The following is a 12563-nucleotide window of genomic DNA, read 5'->3' as shown; positions in this document are numbered from 1 at the left end:
GTGTGGTGTCGGCACGCCGGGTCTGCGAAATCACGGATATTTATCCGATAAATATCGGCGACTTAGGACATTAACTCTGATACTAGACGATACTTAGTCAAATTGCATGTGGGTAAATATCCGATGTATATCGGAGATTTCACCACGTTACTAACAGATCTGACCACCCGACCACCTCTGTCCGACTGTTATTTCATAGCATCTGTGGCCGGTAGTCAAGAATACTGTATGTTTTACATAATTATATTTATTCATGCACGAAATACATTTTTTACATGTAAAGCATTTTTTTTCATTAAATTTCCACACGAACTTTCATACACTACAATCGGAACTTCGTCGAAAGGGCCGATCGGATATCACAGTGAGTTTTGGAGCGCCTTGCACGAATTACATTTATATTCTTTACATGTAATACATTTTTACTTGGCGATCGGGACTTGAACAGAGGACATATCGGACATCATCGAGAGTTTTGGCTGGTCTTGTATGAAATACATTCTTTACAACAATATAGACAATACTATTTTTTAAATAGCGGGCAAATATCCATTATATCGGAGATTTCATCACTTTGTAGATCTGAGTAAGCCCGACTTCCTAAGTTCGACACCAACTTCGAAAAATAGATGACACTATACATTTGTCAAATTGCGAATAAATATTTTCCGATATATATCGAAGATTTCGCAACCTTAAAGATCTGGCCAAGCTCGACTTACGTATCATTTACGAACCAAAAATAATTTTAAGCGACTGCAGTGATACAGAAAACTCTGTTTTAGAAACGTAGCGTTGAAGGATCGCAGAGTCACTCAGTGTCTCCAATCCAGTTCGGGGTCTGTACAAGCACAGTGACTCCCTCCGCGGAATTATGAACGATGTGTGCAAATGCTTTCCCATTATTAAATATCTTGGTTCAAATTAGTATGGTTTGATTTCAGTCAGGGAAATTAGTAATTTCGATAGTCAGAAAAAAAGTAATACTCGATATCAGAATATCGCTGTCCGAACTCTCCATAGTCGTCTTACGAACCGCTGAACTGTTCACGGTACTCCTCCAGCTGCAAGCTACAATCGTCTGTATCGCCGATGACGTCACGCACGCTTCTCCCATGAGCCCTTTCGCGCCCATGGGATTCCGAGCTCATTTTCATAAATGTTGTCTACTTCAACTTCTCTTTTCGTCGCGCCGTAGTCGTCAGCGCGTGCAATTATGTTGCAAATTTGAGCTGCATTTTATTCAAGGGTGATTTTGGAAGGGATAAACGGTCAATGTCGCTGGACTTAGGTTTCCCTTTAAGGTAGTATGCACCTCGAAAGTGAAAGACATAAACTTTCACTCAAACTTTCCTCGACGAATCTTTCAACCATTCTCTTTCAAAATCATCGTCAAGAATTAATAATTAGAGGGGGGGTGCAAATTTTGGTACCAGGAAAATAATTACTAAAGATTTGCCGATATTTGAAATTCAAAATTTACGCAATGTCCGAACTAACTTGATGGAGAAAAATAAACACAATTAGATCTCGGAAGATAAAGACGCTAAAAATGTAGAGCCAATGTGCAGCATCTAAGAAGCTAATATCCAATTTGGTGGCTGAATCTTACCCTTATAATTAAAACAATACAAATAGAATCCCTAAGTCGCTATGAATAGTGACAATTGACCAATCAGAGATAATTTTATTAGCACGGTGCACATCAGCAGAAAATGTATCTCACACAAGAGCTTTAAAATAAGCCCTCACAAGTGGTATATCTGAAAAGAATTGAAAGTTTAAGAGTCCGAATATCTGTCCCCGGGGTGCATTTTAACTTTACTTTACTGTACTTAGTGTACACTGTAGGCCTATTTAATTTGGATCTCATGCAAGCTTTTGTAATGAGTTCGATTCTTGATTGGTGCTGCCTTCTCGACATTAAAGTTAGCGGCTGTCCCATACGTCATGGCAATGATTGATTGTCGTAAGAAATGAAATCGGAATGGGTGGAAGTCATTTTGTTTGGAGGTCACGAAACAAAATAATCTGTTCACATTCAGCTAGGTGGCAGAGGTTGACCTTTTGGTAGCTGTTTATAGCCGTCATTGTGTACACTGGATGACTGCATAACGCACAGCACTTCATTCTAGAGCAATTCCCACCGAAAAGTTGTGGGCTATACGCGTCTTTACCGAAGATAGAAACATTATTATCGCAAGACTTCTATAAATACACGAGAAAATGTGCGAAAGTCTTCAAACCTTTTCGGCATGTCGCGCCGTCAGACTGTAGTCGATATCCATCAAAACAGGCACAGTAGAAAGATCCGGGAGTGTTATAACAGTGATGGTGACAGACGAGTGTGTCATTTTCAGTCTCACATTCGTCCATATCTGATATTTTAATAAAGGATATTTAATTGTTGAAATTTAAAGCGCAAGCAAAAACAAATCGCGTCACGAGGTTATGGTGAATCGAAATGTCAAAGTTCGTTTTCTGAATATTCCTATTGAAGAAAACGTAGATGTGCAAGTGTACATATCGTTTCTAAAATTATAAAAGACGAAATTGTCTCACCAATTATGTGGCGAAGGGGTACAATAATAAACACACGTTCAACACTCACGTTTGTTTTTACCACAAATGAACATCGGGGTTAATATCACGCCATTTCAACGAATTCAACGGAATATAATGAGCTACCCTTATGTCTAAGAAATCTTCAAGCCAGAATAATACAAAAGCTCCTGCTTCTTGAGAATGGGGTAAATTTGGGATTGGTGGGTTGCTAATGGCTGTTATTTTAACGGCGTCATAAAGCGCCAATGGTAACGGCTGAATTGCGGATAATTACGTTTTTTAGCAAAATTTCTTGGGTTGCAACAAAGTGACATGATTTATCAAGGTCATATATAAAATATCCTACCACTACATCAGAGCTGCATAACGCCAAATGACACAATGTTACAGCGCCGTTGTGACAGTTTAGTTGCTGTACATATTTTGTGTGCCACGTTGGCCTACCCCGTCCCTTTCATGAATGAGACTTGTAAGGAAGTGTCGTAGAAGGCCAGGTAGGTGCAGTCTTGACCTTGAATTCAACTTGAAAATTGAAACACTTCCGAATCGTGAAATCGACGCGGGAGTTCAGACAAAGATAGAGTCATCAATCCCGAACATGGAAATAAAGGCAAACAAACGTTCAATCGTCGATACCTTCGCACTGAGTTCCGTTCCCTACGGGGATGTATCCTTCCAGGCAACTACAAACGGCTTCACCACTTAGACCAATCTGGCAAATCTGTTCACACGAATTTGGTTCGGTGCAGTTTTCTCCCTGTAAGGAAATTTATGAGAGAGACAGACAGAGACAGAGACAGAGACAGAGACAGATAAATTTCTCCTTACCACTTGTGCTGGTTTACCTTAAGGAAACAATTTAAATTTACCGTCTTATTTTTTCGAAATTCGAAACCGTATTTGTCCCTATAGACTTAACACAGAATAATGGCCTTGTTAAATTTACATGTAAAATATCGGGTACATGTACATTTCGGGTAGATTGTTTCTCTAGAACCAAATTTTGTTTCGTGGAGCGTACAATATTAGCGTGTATCAATATATCTGAGGCTTACGTACCACAGATCGGGATTAAAATATGACATTCGCACATTACATACACATTGTCTTTATTATACAATTCCTTTTTGCATGGTAACAATAAGACGGGCGTTTGTCGACAAAATGCCAATTAGATGATTTAACGCCCAGGGCATTAACGTTTGTAAAAAACCACACATTTAAGAAGACCAAGTTTTCTTATTCATGTAGATCGTTTTGACTAAACCAAGTCCTCAAATATGAGATTTCTGGCATTATCTCATACGGAAAAAATGGCTATTTTATCCTTACTGTACACGATAATTGTTGCCTTATCTGCGAAAAGTTTGACCACCATCAACAATGAACATCTAAACATACTAAATACCACTACCATTTCTGCAATAATTGCAGTATCACTAGGAAGGTTTCTCGCGTGTAATTTAGCACCCAAAAAAATAACCAACAAACCGAACCAACAAAACAAAGAACGAAAACAAACAAATAAACAAACGAAATAGATAAATGAACTTGAGAGATATGGATCTCTTGGCCTAATTACATGAATTAAGTCGATCGTAGACATGCAGACTGTTTCATTTTGCTGGAGAAAACAAACAAACAAACAAACAAACAAACAAACAAACAAACAAAAATAAAGAAATGAAAGGTCACAAAAGCCAAGTTTGAAGTTATACAATTTACAAACATATTACCTTGGCAACGGAAATAGCCATAAAGAAGATGAAATACAAGATGTATGACACATTTTGGTTCATCGTTGTTCTCCGTCTAAATTTTGTCTCTTGAAAAAAGTGAAAGGAAACTAAAAAGGTTATAAAAGAGAAACGGTTAATAGTAACGATAATCTTGTTCAGGACATCATAAGCTGCATTCTTATCAAAAACAGCCATGAATGATATGAGCTGGCCGTCTTTGTTAGCTTATGAACACGGAGGTCGAAACTTAAATTACACCGTATGCTACTTTTCATACAGCTGACATTGCGCTCAGCATGCTGTTTTCTTGCCGAGGGTTTTGAAAACAATTACAGTTAAAGTACATACCTATATGATATGATACCTATATGAGACGATATGAGACGGACAGTTTTAGAGGAAAATGCTCCTCGATTAATTGTGAAAGACCTGTCTCTCTCTCCCTGATACCGATGAATTTTGTCAAGTTCTGTAAGTTTCAACACAAGTTAGACAAAGCTCTTCACAAAATAAGACGAGATATCATGCACGCCCGCACAGTAACGCATGCATCTTTACCTGTGTAACAAAACCTACTAAGAACTGTTTTGTATTGTGTATGGCTGATTTTAATAATATTGCGCTCTCCTCCACTGATTTCTGATATCGGGGTGACAGTAATCGGATCGTTACTCGACAGCTTTTTCTGCTGATGTTATTAACTGCCTCAGTATCATGTCAGCTGACAAATGTGAGTTGTCACCTCGCGTATCTGATGTCTGTCCCAATACCAGTGTAATTGAGTGACTGCGGTACAGCAACTCGATTGTTAAACGGATGATGCGATTAGAAATTTTGTATTAGAAACCGTGAAGTAAATGTAAATGAAACGTTTGGATAACAAACTTTGGGGTGAAAGGGCATTTTGGAAGTGTTTCAAAATATAAAATAGTGCGCAGTCATCGAACGTAGATGAATGTGCTCGCAATAACGAAATCGGATAGACAAGCCTACTACCAGTAACTTTGCGCCTGTATTTTGTTTCAGTAAAAGTATTACTGATTTGTATGTTTACGAACAGTTTTCTTTCTTCATGCTAAAGTTACGCTCATACTGATATTTGTGTGTCTCTTGAGTTCAAGAAGCGTTAGCGAGCAGTTTGCTTCGATATTTAGGCGCGTATAAGTGTACGTGTAATTATATCGCCATTACATACGCAATCACAGTCCTTGCATTATAATAATGCTGATATTAAGTACGACTATTTTTTGCAATATTAAATGTAGATACACTGTTAAAACAACAGATATTGCACAGGGCAAGAAATCAGTCGGAATGCGACCCGAAATGCGACTGTCGAAAAATTATCGACTTGGTATGTCACTGTAAAGAGAAAACCCAATGTAAGACAGGTCTTATCGTATGAAATACAAAGAACATGAAAATGTACGGTTGTTGTGTTATCATTTTTGTATTTCTGCACGTTACAAAAAGACCTTCTGATTTAGCCGCGAAACGTAAAGGGCGGAATCCATAATAAACAGTGTGTTCTAAAAATATCGATCAATTTTCAACCCATCCTGGACAGTGTTCATTAATTTAGAGCGTTCTTAATGTGCTGTTCAGAAAGTGATCGCTGGAGAGAGCTACAATGCTCAACATTATTGCCGGTTCTTTGTGGCTAGTACGAACGGTTGACCACCTCGTCTTAACTAATTGCCCATCACCTCATTACACACCTTTTCATTTTGCAGCGCAAAGTAAAAGTTGAATTTACGATGCCAAAAGAAACATAGCAAATAAACAAACAAACAATCAATCAATAAAACAGAAACGAACACAAACAAAAGCAAAAGCGCTGCATAATAATAGTATGCAATAACTCTGAAAAGCAATATCAATCTCCTTACGAGCGTCATTATAATTTTAACGATGCCCCGACGAACGTTCGCTAATGGGAGTATCATGGAAAGTGTTACACTACTGTTGCATAATGAGCAGAGAAAAAATTGGAGGATTAATCGTCACAACCGGGTTGAAATGCTTTCATATTAATGTAAGCTTCTTGGCTACGTTTGTTTTGAACTAGTGCATTTGCAAATCGAGGTGTCCTCAGAATTGTGCCGAGTCTGTTGGTACATGTGTGTAAGTATCCAAAACTAAACTTAGAATTACCTGATGGATTATCTTTCAGCAGACTGTCGCGTTGACGGTAAGGTGATCGCGAAATTGAAGCTGCAGGCTGTCGTGTACATGGCGGGGTGAACACGAACCCCACGCATGACCAGTCAGATACTATCTCGTACGCTCGAGAAAAGCAAAGTAACTGGTAGGCCAGCCAACATCACCGTTTATAATACGCGCCAATGATTATACACGCGTATAAATGTACGTCTTCGCGTACAATATATATATATATATATATATATATATATATATATATATATATATATATATATATATTATATATATATATATATATATATTATATATATATATATAACTTCATGTAATGTACTAGTGTGATTAAGTACGCATTATTACCGATAATATAATGTTATTCACAAAATACCATGATTTATATCCCAGTACATCGTGTCCGAGGTGGTGTCCGAGACAGATTACAACAAACACATATTTAAATGACAATAGGAGAACAGACAGATAATATCAGAAGGGACAGTAGCTGTAATTTTGTGTCGAAGAGATAGATGTACATCAAGCAATATTTCAACACGATTTTGCAGCAAAACAAGGTTCTACATTCACAAATAAAACAAAAACAATAGAAATTTATTCAATATGACTCCCAGTTCGAGCCCCGGCATGGCTGTGGTGTTGTGTCCTTGGGCAAGGCACTTTATTCCTCATTGCTTCTCCCCACCCAGGAGTGATGGGTACCTGGTAGGACAGAGGTTGTTATGTGTGCGTTTAGCTCTGCTGCGCTTATTGGCTGCACATATGAGCTGTTGTCTGCTCCCCAGGGAGTTGAGTGGTATCATATTAGGTCCAGTGACCAGGGGTAATAATAATTGTAAAGCGCCTTGATCACATCTACTTGTGGATATGTGCGCTATATAAGAACCAAACATTATTATTATACATTTTTGGACATTCAACAGGTACTATGTAGCTAAATTAATATCGATTCAAGTCTCCATCGGCTTTCAGCTAATGGTAGAAAATAAATATTGCAAAGAGTCGTAAAAGTACATTTATGACAAATAAAATTTACTACGACTGCTGTCACTGTAACTTGTAAACTAAACGTGTACTTTACCAATCAATGATTTCAATCGATTGCAGGAGAAGTATGTTTTTTCTTTTCATATTGAGGTAACAACATGGTCATTTGAAGTGAAAACAACGCTTCAAAGGAGATGAGTCCACAGTTATTTTGCTCTTGAAGTGACAGGATGAAATGTTTAAAACTGCAACTCAAAGGCAGTGTGCATTCGTCAATCCTTCTATCACCACGTCTTATTCATCATTAATCACCACCACATTAATATTCTTCTTCTTTCTCCTCCTCCTCCTCCTTCTCCTTCTTCTCCTCATCGTCATCAACATCATCATCATCATCATCAAAAACAACATCATCATCATTATCGTCATCATCGTAATCAGTATCGTTGTCATCATCATCGTCGTCGTCGTCGTCAAATTCACGTTTTATTTTTCTTTGGTTTATGCAATTATTACACTGAATACAACGTCGGAAATTTCATTCAGGACCAAAATACTTTAAAATATTCATCTTTCATGAGATTTGGATTATACCAAGACCAGTGCGCCGATGGAATGAATCAAAATGATACCTAATGATTGTTTGTTGACAGAGAGTACGGTGCATCGTCACTCAGACTGCGGTACGGTTACTGGTCGTACAGAGGCAGAGAATTGGAAGGGTACACTGCGCAAACGTCAGAGGAAAGATTTGGCAATTATCTGTCACAATCCACAGTAGTTTGTTAGAAAAACAACAGCTGATAATATATGGTTATTCACAAAATACGGCCCTGTATGGACTCGGGCTCAGTGAGTGACGTATTGGACTCGCCTTCGGCTCGTCCAATACGTCACTCACTGAGCCCTCGTCCATACAGGGCCGTATTTTGTGTATAACCCTATCATTATACACCTCCCTCCATTAATCGTCCGTATAAACTAATTCTATGGTAAATTTTGAGGGATTCGGCACGCGCGCCTTTGGTTGGCACGAAGCCAACTAATTTTCAGTGCAGTACAAGCAAACTTCGCTGAATGTTTTCAATTTAATTAGTTTTTTAAATAAAAATCAATTGCATTTAGACTCAGTTTTGTGTTGAGCGTATTTTAAACATTATACTACCTATACATTTTGGTGGAAGTTGTTATTATGTCTATGAATCACCGTAAAATAGTTTGTTTACATCCGATGATCGCTAGGTCAAAGGTCAAACAGGCGCGTCGCGCGTCTCCCGTATTCGGGACTCCGCGTACTATACAAAATACGGGAAGTTATTGGACGGTCAAACCCCCATAGGTTACGGCAGTAGGTGTATAATAATTAGTAATACCTAGGATATGGTCAGTTTTGTACAGAAGATTTATTCTTATTCAAAAGGAGCTTGGGGAACTGACAATTTCCATCAAACATTTTTGTCATTGCTGCATTAAAAAGGGGCAGGGGAGCACAAATGAGTAAAACTGAAGACACATAAGTAAGTGGACCATTTCATTGTCATGGTTTCACCCAAAACCTTTGTTATAGTCTGGTGCCGAAACCCTGATTTTGGTCGAACCACAAAAATTTCGGCCCCACAATGGTTCTCTGTGGTTTTTGTATCTTCAAAGCCTACTGAGTCAGGATCTGCATGATGCCACCCTGGCACCCTTGGGCATTTTGATATATTCAAGATGGCCGCCAAGATGGCCGCCAAAAATGTAAATGGTAATACAACAGCTCTATAAGATGATATGAGTGTTATTTTGGTGTCATTTGCTAGTTAAATAAAGTTGAGGAATACATTTCTTTCAGTGACTGACGTGTGCAATCTTTAATTTGCATAAAAATCCAAGATGGCCGCCAAAAATGGCCGTTACATCATGAAAAAGTCACATTTTAAGTGATTCAACAGCAATGTCATCGATTTTGGTGTCTTTGATCAAGTTTCAGGGGCCAGGGAATGCTTCTTCTTTGTTCTTTAAACCCTAAACTCTATTTATTAAAATCTAAGATGGCCGCCATAAATCCAAAATGGCCGCCGAAAGGGTCGCCACTGTATATATTGAGATGTATATTCATTTATTAAGCATGTTTTAGACCGATTTTGATATAATTTTTGATATTATGGGGGTGGAGATATTTGACTATCTTGCCAAAAATGCTAATCCACTCTTTTAAACACTAAATTTTATTATGCACTCCATGATGATTGCTTCAATCAGCAGTTACAATGCCCACTTTTGTTACATGTATTAGTTTTCAGCTGGAATTTGTTTCTGTTTGCACTTAACATTAAACAACATCGGTAATCGAAAACGTCAGAAATATGTCTTAAATTATGAATCGCAAATCTAGCATAAAGAATATAGTATAGAATGTGATCAAGTGTTTGATATATCCGGTTTTATCCGAGATATGTAGACAAATAGTCTCGACATTAATGTTAATTGAGGATTTGTCCCATGATTTTTTCAGTCAATCATTCCTCGGGTTCTTCCTCTAATGTTTCTTCATCACTGTCTTCGTCAACACTGTTGGTCCATTTGTTTTGACAATTACCTATCCTGTTACATCCACAGAAAATAGTGCAAGCCAACTGAGCAGTAGAACACCTGCATCTTCCTGTGGAACATGGAGGATCTCCTGCACATCCACAATGAATCAGTTTCAGTATTCTGGAGGTGCAGGTTGAACATTACTTGGTACTGTCACAGGGGAAAGTGAACTGTTTGGTTCATCTTTAAGCCAACCAAAGTCACACGGATCCATGTCCGGGGGATCCTCTTTCAGTGCTGCCTTCCAAATACAAGTTTGCAAGTGTGCATGCTTGATGTTCTATGTAAATGCCTCTGTAGTTGGGGGCAAGGTCTTTAGTTTTGATGATGATGATGCAGATGATAGTTGTTTCTTTGCCACTTTTGACAGCCAGGTATCATATCTTACCTCAGATTATGGTAATGTATGGTGGCTTGAAGGTTCTTCACTTTTTCCAATAGCTGTTGGCAGATTATGTCAATGAGTTGAACTTTATTCTCTGTGACATTTAGAATTACATTTTGAGGTGGTAGAGGAGCATTTGGGCTGAGTTTGTGACGTTTTGCTCACCTGCTGTCCAGCACGACCACTTCTAGTAAAACCCTTTATGCTGTAATCATAGTACCTGTCAAAAACAAGATACACGGTGACTTGACTCAACTTGGCCAAGATGAATTTCAAGAAACCATCGACGAAATCCTGGACAGTTCCTTTGCTTGGCAAATGGATCTTCCAAAGAATCGCGCATCCATCAATGACAATGACTTCTGGTTGTTGCAAAGTTCTTGCTGATTGTTCAACTTGAAGTTTCCTCTTCAGTAGAGTTTGTTTTCGTGATGCGCATCTCACCTCTATCGTCAAACATTGATGTTGGTATTGGGGCCAATTCATAGTGGGAGAATGTCCTTCACATCAATGGCTCGAGATGTCATCAATCCTAATACCCTAGAGAAGATGAGTTGTGTATCAAAGGTTGTAGCTGATCCTATTTTACTTGTTTCTTGCTGAGCCATTGTCACCACTTCATTTGTCACAGAACTATGGAAACCTTCAGGCCAGCTTGCTTCAAATGTTGCCATATGCCTAATGCCAATTGCAACTGCAGAATCAACATTAACTGATTCAGGGCTTATTCTGCCGGTGATTATATTGACTATTCCACTTGGATGATCAGCGGGATCAAGAGGGTCAATGCAGGTTTGTAGCTTTTGCCTGAGGCTCTCTCGATCCTTGGCATCTGATTTTTGTCGCGCGGACATTTCCTCCTTGTGAAATTGACTTCACATGTTCTGCTTGAATCTTGCATTTCAGTAAGATCTTTGATGAGTCTACTACATGTATGGAGACTCAGTGCCCATCGTTTCAAGGCAGATGGGTTTAGGGTAATTCCAATAAGTCCCCCTGGTCCATGACCATAACGCATGAAAGTGGTCTCTATGAACATATCAGACCATATACCATTCCAGAGGCCTGCTTGATGGCGCATTACATGTTCACCATTCATAAAGCTTGAGAGTACCTTATTTGGAAGACGTTCCATCGATCGTAGGTAATACAATCCATACCTAGCATAGTTAACGTGCCTTGCTGCAAAGAAGTAAGGAATCATTGCATTTACTGCCCATAGGTGAAGTGACCAGTCTGCTTCTCTTTCGGCTCTTACAAACAGCATCATGATTAAAACTGGTTTGATTAAGTTGTTTACCCACAACTTTACAGTTCTACTGTCAGCAACTCTCCTCTCAAGTAACAGCATCAGGTCCTCATATGCGTCAATATCACCGACAATATTATGCAAAATCGATTCAGAGACTAATCGAAGAGCTCTAACATTTTGTGGGAAGTTCTTTCCTGTGAGCATACGGCTTACTCCTCCAAAAGTAGACATCATCACTTCTTCTAAACCACTTTCTGCCATCAACACACCTACACATCCCACAAAACTCATAAGCATGTGCATTCCTCCTAGTCTTGGAATGAAACAAGGGAACACCTCTGGATGTGCCCAAATTACATTGACCATCACACGATACAGCTGCTGGTCTGCAGTGAACACTGTAAAATCTTGACCTGTCTTTCTAGTAATTCTCTGAGCTTCCATCATTGCAGTCATCATAATTGTTGGATCAGATGGCACCATATCTATAAGTGGCATATACATGGCCTTTGTTGCTGGTTTTGAGAAGTTGTCCTTGCTCACGTACAATTTTTGTGTTGTAGCCCCCATATCTGGAGTTGTTGAATCAGTGGCAACACTCTTGAAGAAACTAAAATCTGGGTTGATTGCTCTCCTTAATGATAAACACTGCTGTGCCAAAATCTGCAAAGTGGGAATAGCACGATAACCTTCATGAGATGGCATGTTCGGTTTCCTTGGACCTCTGTAATTTCGCACTGGTATATCTGGCGTGAGTTCAGTGTTCATATGATCTTGCTTGAGACGCTTTACAGTATGGTCAGGTCTATCAAATTCTTCTGGATTTGTTTGCGGCTGAGTCAAAAGAAGTGCTAGGGCATGTGTTGATTTCAGGCCATTT

General features: G+C 38.9%; 1 protein-coding gene across 1 annotated transcript in view; it reads right to left on the bottom strand.

Moving 5' to 3' along the window:
- Nucleotides 1-12563, bottom strand: part of LOC139130895 (uncharacterized) — a 140908-nt gene that overhangs the window by 87531 nt on the left and 40814 nt on the right. Inside the window, exons 2-4 of the mRNA XM_070696705.1 lie at nucleotides 4302-4390; nucleotides 3202-3322; nucleotides 2247-2378 (exon numbers count right to left, since the gene is read on the bottom strand). The gene's annotated coding sequence lies outside the window, so the exon portion shown is untranslated. The remainder of the gene's footprint in view (nucleotides 1-2246; nucleotides 2379-3201; nucleotides 3323-4301; nucleotides 4391-12563) is intronic.

The sequence above is a fragment of the Ptychodera flava genome, chromosome 1 (assembly GCF_041260155.1).
Source record: "Ptychodera flava strain L36383 chromosome 1, AS_Pfla_20210202, whole genome shotgun sequence".
NCBI lineage: Eukaryota > Metazoa > Hemichordata > Enteropneusta > Ptychoderidae > Ptychodera > Ptychodera flava.
Note: the sequence above shows the minus strand (reverse complement) of the source record. Positions and strands in the feature narration are given on the sequence as shown.